The sequence below is a fragment of the Chinchilla lanigera genome, unplaced genomic scaffold, assembly GCF_000276665.1.
Source record: "Chinchilla lanigera isolate Chin_1 unplaced genomic scaffold, ChiLan1.0 scaffold00032, whole genome shotgun sequence".
Taxonomy (NCBI): Eukaryota; Metazoa; Chordata; class Mammalia; order Rodentia; family Chinchillidae; genus Chinchilla; species Chinchilla lanigera.
Window position 1 is genome coordinate 15150042 of NW_004955433.1, and position 6398 is coordinate 15156439.

Sequence of the window (6398 nt, forward strand, 5' to 3'; positions counted from 1 at the left end):
GCAGCTCCTCACGGCTCTCCCAGTCCCCGTCGGCCAGCAGCACGGGAGGCGGCGGCAAGGGCAGCGCGGGCGGCGGCCCCGGAGAGGGCGTGCCGCTGGGCGGCGTGGGCGGCAGCGAGTCGGCGGGCCCCATGCGCTCGGGCGACGGGCTGCCCAGGATGGTCAGGAGGCTGCCCTTGGACAGCTGCGGGGACTCGACCAGCCGGGGACTCGGCCCGTGGCTCATGGCGCGGGCAGGCGGGCGCTGGGCTCGAACTCACGGCCCAACTCAGGGACAGCTGTAGGAATGCAGTGCGGGCGCGACACTCTGTGGCATGATGGCTGCCACGCCCCACACCTCTCCCGACCACCGGGTGGGGGACCCCTTGTTGGACCTGCGGGAGAACACAACTACTCTTAGGCTGTGGCCGTCAGTCCACACGATCAGCCTTGTACAGGAGGCAGAGGTGGGAGGGGAGAGGTGGGCTCCAGGGCCACCCCCTTGAGGTGAGTGAGGGCCTCCAGAGGTCCTGCTAATCACTGCTCTCTGTGGTAGCGAGGCTGCTCTCCCACCGCATCCCAGGCAGGGAGGATGCTGACAGCAGGCGCTGGGTCCTGGCCGCTGGTCTAGTCCCAGCACATAAGGGCACTGACATTTGTGGAAGGCCCACTACAGGCCGGGTACCAGGCCCAGGGCCCTATGTGAGTCTCACTTATTCTTCCCAGATTTGAGGTAAGAGAACTTATTGCCACTTACACTACGTATGAGCCCAAACCCAAGCACTGGTGAGGACTTGAAGAAATGCACACTTGTGGGACAACGATGGAAAAACCCAGTGTCTTAGATGGGAGTCCTGGGGTGCTGGGAGGTTCACTTCATTTTTCTCTCAAAGTCTCTGTCTCACCTCTGCTTCCCCCACACCTTGGGCTTTGCACTGGGCTTTGTCATTCATGGACCTCACTGTCCTTAAAAATAACGAAGGCATCTGTCCTTCTCTGCCCCCAACCCACCCACTGTGGCCTCACACTAGCTGCCACGGCAGCTCCTTGGGACGTCCCACCCTTCCTTCACCATCGGGCCCAGGCCTGGTCCATGGACCTTCACACCTGCTCTGAAGATCTACATTTTTATCCCCCACTCTGCTCCTGGGGATTGAACCCAGGGCCTTCACACTGAGATGCAGCCTCAGGCCCTTTTAAAAATGTTATTTTATGTTTTGAGACAGGGTCTTACTAAGGTGCCCAGGTAGGTCTTGGACTTGAGTCCTCCTGCTACAGCCCCTTTCTTTTTGGTACCAGGAATCGAACTCATCACCTCAGGCTTGCCAGGCAAGCACTTATGCCACTGAGCTATATCCCTGGCCCCGCTGCAGCCCTTTTTGAGGGACCAGTGTACTGTGGGTGGGATTCTGCCCACCATAGAGGGGCGCCTTGTCCCTGGTTGGCTCCCACTGCCCGGCAGCCCTCAGCTGCAGTCTGACGGGACACGCTCCCCTTTACTGTCAGCAAGGGATCTGAGTGGAAAGGGAACCCCCATCTCCTGTGCTGCATTCCTCCCTGCTGCCCTCCTCTCTCTGTTCTTCAGCTCCCAGCCCATCTGGAGAGGTCCACACTCACCACTGCCCTCCCCGGCTCTCCCAGCCGCCAGTACCAGGCTGGCTCCCAGCCCCACTTGACCGTGTGCACTCTGGACCTGGACACACCATCGCTCCTGACTCCTCGTCACTCTCCCAGGACACCGTGCTCTCAGGAGCTTGGGTGCCTGGAGGCCAGCCTGCAGCGCTTCTAAGCCACAGGTGTAGCCTCCCTGGCTGCCAGCCTCCCGGGCAGGCTCCTCCCGGGGCTCAACCCTTGAGTGCTGCTGGCAACCCGGCCTGGGCCCCTTACCCTTTCCCTGGCCCCCGTCTACGCCGTCCCATATGCTTTTACCTCCTTCCAATCCTTTCTTCACAGAGCAGCCACCTGCACATGCTGGGGGCATCACCCATTGTCATAACTGGGCAGGGACGCCTCTCTCGCATCAGTTCCCAGCAGATGCACTCTAGGACTCCAACAACTGCTTCAGTCCCAAAGGAGCCCAGCCACTGCCCCAGCACCTGTGCACTGTCCCCCTGGGCCACACCCCGGCATCCTAACTTCTTCCCCAAAGCCCCCACAGGCCCCTAACCCCCTTCTTGCTCTTGTCTCCTGGCCTTGCTCACCTCCTCAGCCCTACTCAGTCACCCAGTGGAACAGTGCCACGTTAAATTCACGGATTCTCAGTGACCCGCCCACATTTCTCTATCCTTTGTCTGTTTACTGTCTATCTGCCTTCACCAGACATGCTATCCAGGCCCAGCTCTGCCACCGACCTCATGTGAGCTACTGTACCTTTGTGGGCCTCAGTATCCCCACCTATAGAATCGGGGTGGAGTGAGGGAGCCCAGTATTTCTGCTTAAAATGCAGTTTCTTAGTGAAGGGCCAAAGAGTGAGGTTCAGTAGGTGGGCAGCTGGGAATGTACATTTTAGGAGTGTGAACTGGGGACATCGGAGTATTTGGTGATAGATGCCTTATCACCCACAGGTCAGCGTGTGCGCACACACACACACACACGTGCACACATGTTCTAGCCCAGTGAGAACTGAACAGTCACCAGACACAGCTGTATAGATCTAGGTTCCACTCTGTGTGCACCACTGGCACCCCAAGAGATCCCTGGCAGGCCAAATGTCCTCTCCGTGACTCAGGTTCTCTGCCTGTGCACTGAGGGATGTCCCTGAGTATAGTGGCCTCTATACTTAGGAGCATACAGACACCTGTACACACAGATACGTCTGCAGACACACATGCAAGTCCATGCCCATAAATAAAGGTGCAAGACACAAAAAGACACATGTGCACACACTATATGGACATACTCACCTGAAGGACACAGACACACCCGCAGACATATGCACACACATGCACACAACAGCACACTGCCAGGCACGAAGCCAGCAGAGGCAGATGCTCATCCCTAGGAGAGCACTCACACATGCACACACAGACACACTCACACTCCCTCTCTCCCCATTTTCCTGGCCCAGCTCCACATGGAGAAGCTCTTGGAAAAGAAAAACAATGTGTGCTTGCGGGGCAGGGGGGGGCGGGGGCAGGAAACCCAAGTGCCAGCCAGCAGCTTGGAACTGGCCTGTTCTGCTGGGTTCTTCCTGAAGCCCCAAAGTAGGAGAATGGCAGGGAGGGGGCCACAGCCACATCCTCTGCCTCTGGGATCACCAAACCTGCTGTGGGGCTTGGCTGGGAGAGGGGCCTGGCTCCTTCCAGGAATCCTAAGCCTGTGGCGCAGGGACACGGCAGGCGCCACCCGGGCCCCTAATGGCTTCCAGGCACCCATGCATCAGGCAGGGTCTGAGGCTCGAGTCAGTGCCTGATCTCCTTCCCGGCTGCCTGGCTGAGCCCCTCTAGGGGCTGGGGGGTGGGGAGGTGAAGGGAACAGCATGAATGGGGAGGCTCAGGAACAGCCCTCCTGCCCTTCTCCTGCAGGCCCCAGGGCTGTGTGCAGATGTGAGTGGGAAGGAGTGAGCTGGGGGTCCTCAGGTTGGTTGCTGCAAAAGCCGTGCACTAGGAACCCCACATACCCTTATAGACCAAGGCCAGCCAGACCCTGCCTAGCAACACCTCCCCACCCCCACCCTGCTCACATAACACAGCCACGGGGACACACACACAGCCCTGGTAACGGAGGCCGCTCACACTGTACCCTAGGTTCCCCACCAGGCTCAGTGTGTTCTTTCCACGGAATCTGAGGGGGAGTAGAGGGGGCCAGGGTGTTTCCCCTTCCAGGCCCCCCCTTCCTCCCCCAGCTCTATTCCTGCTCTACCCTTTGGGTATCTGTTCAGGCCACTCCCTCCATTCCCAAGGCCCCTGGCAGACTCTGGACCCCCATCTGTCCTTCCTTTGCCAAGGGCTCCCCCGACCCAGAAAGGTCCCTTGTGCCACTCAGAGCTTCTAGGAAAGACCCTGCATAAAGTTGGTTAAAGTTCACTGGTGCTGTGGGGAGCTGAAAAGCTGAACCATGATCTCGAACCTTTTCAGCTGGGCATCAGCCTGAGTGGGACTCACGGTTCCTGAACCTCAGCCCCTCCGCTACGCTCACTGCCTGCTCCCAGTCACTGCAAGATGGGGCCTCACCAACCCTGCTCACAGAAAGTGGCCAGTGGCTCCTCTTGCTCACAGACCTGTCTAGAATGTCTCCCCCTCCTTCCTTCTCCCTCAGCAAACTGCTACACAGCCTTGAAGGCTCACCCCCAGCATCGCCTCCCCTGGGAAGCCTGCCCTCACTTCTGAGTATGCTACTGCTCCGGATGGTTGTTCAGCAATGGTCACGTGGTGAAGTCCAGGTGGGCATCTTAGTCCCCCTAGCTGTCGGTACAGGGCCCAGCATACTACACGTACTGTGTGAATGCTCACTGGGCTGATGGACAGACGATGGATAAGTGTCAGTGTTAGGGAGTCCCCTGTGACCACAGACAGCGAGAGGGTTGAGCCATCCTGCGGACCAGAAAAGTCAGTTTTCAGCCAGGCTCTGAGACAGGTAGGCTCTGACATTGACTGGCCAAGGTCAGAGTCAGAGGTAACTCAATACTATTGCCTGAGGGAGCCTAATGGACTCAAACGGGTAACTTTGGGTTTTGGCCCCAGAATATTTGGATCCATCTCTCCATACCCATTAAGAAGAATGAGCACTGTGGAGGCCTGGCTGGGAACCAACTGAGGGGCTGAGGGCCCAAAAGCCCTGTCTCCCCGTCCCTAGCCACCCTTCAAGCTCAGAAACCTCAATAACTTCCCAGAATCTTTCAGGTGGGGATCTGGGGCGAACCCATGGCCACAGGCCTGGCTGCGGCCAGGGAGTAGAGCCCAGCAGGAAACCACAGAGGACAGCCTGATTGGATAAGTGTAGGGCCCAAGGCTGGTCAGCCCACAGACTGTGGGCACCTGTCCTTCTGACCTGCTGCCCAGGATCCAGCCGCTGGACCTCCAGGAGCAAACTCGCAGGCAGGGAGGAGTAAGATTAGGTGTTCAGGCTGGCCCTGAGTCCAGCTGCCCCCTGGCCTGTTCCCAGGTACCACCACCATCTCAGACTGAGGCGCCAGGAAGATACCCTGGCTCAGTGACTCTAAGTCCTGTGTTTACAGACGGGTCAACTGCAGCTCATCTGGCCTTGTTCACATCCACGCAGCCCACTCGCAGCAAAGCCAGGGCAGAAGTACTGGGACTGGAAGCCTCTTCTCCTGGTTATGACTACTGAAAGGGCACCATGCCCCTGGGAACACCTACAAGATGGGATCCTCAGGCACTAAGCCCAGCAGAGAAGCAAGGCTGGGATGGGAGAAGGGGCTGCCTTCAGCGGGTAGAGCCCCAGCCACATCTCTGAGCAGCTCCCTGAACTAGCTGCCCTTGAACAGCAGCCACTCTACTAGTCCTAGCTCTGCCACTCGTACGCTGGGCGATATGTGCAGGCCCCTAGCTTCTCTGGGCCTGTTTCCCTACCTATAGGATGAAGAGAAGCATTAAGAAGATTCCTCCGTCCAACAGTTGAGCAGACTTTGTGCCAACCTGAACCAGTCCCACCTGACAAGGGCTCTGAAGAGCGGGGTGGGATGAGGGTAGTGCTTCCACTTAAGGTAGAGGAACCGAAGACCTGGGTGGGGAAGAACTTGCTGATGCCAACCCCTGAAACCATCAGAAAGGTGGGGCAACTGAGACCTACTGCTTTCTCCTCGTACAGAGCCATCCCTATGCTGCCTAACTTCCAGAAGTTAGTTTACTGCTGCTGCGGGCTCTGAGTCGCCTTGGCACCCACTTAATCGCCCCCTCCCCAGCCGCCCCGCTCCCCCTAGCGGCGGGCTGTTGGGGCTCCCGGCCTACACTGGGCGAGCCCGCCCACCCCATCATGCAGCCCCTATTGGCTACCGCCGTCTATCTAGGCGGAGGCGCTGTATTCTGATTGGCCAGTGCTGCCCATCCATCCCGCATTCGCCATGGTGACCACGTTGGGTCCCCCGGGAGAGTTCCACATTCCGCCCCCGCCCGCCGCCCCCTCCCGTCCGGCGCCGGCCCGGGCATTCCGCAGCCCCATCCCCCGTCTCCCGCGCCCCGGCAGCCCCCTCCTCACCCAAGGCGGGGTATCCCGGGACTGGGGGGCACCCTGGGAGCGAGCTAAAAACTTCTGCTGAGAGCTTGGGGGCTGCTGCGGGCGCCGCCACCGCTCCGTCTCTTGCACGACTCCCAGTTTAACCCCTTCCCTCCGGCCCGCGCGAGCTCCCGGGCTGCGAGGGCTTCCCGCCCCGCGCGTTGCCGCCCTCGCTCACCTCGGGCCGGGGCTGCAGGGCTCCGGACGTCGGGCTGCCGCGGCTGGGTGGAGCGGGCACGCTGCTG

General features: G+C 59.6%; 1 protein-coding gene across 1 annotated transcript in view; it reads left to right on the forward strand.

The window, feature by feature from the left end:
• The first annotated feature begins 6074 nt into the window (after positions 1-6074).
• Adgrg5 (adhesion G protein-coupled receptor G5) overlaps positions 6075-6398 on the forward strand; it is a 53709-nt gene continuing 53385 nt past the window's right edge. Inside the window, exon 1 of the mRNA XM_013516256.1 lies at positions 6075-6145. The gene's annotated coding sequence lies outside the window, so the exon portion shown is untranslated. The remainder of the gene's footprint in view (positions 6146-6398) is intronic.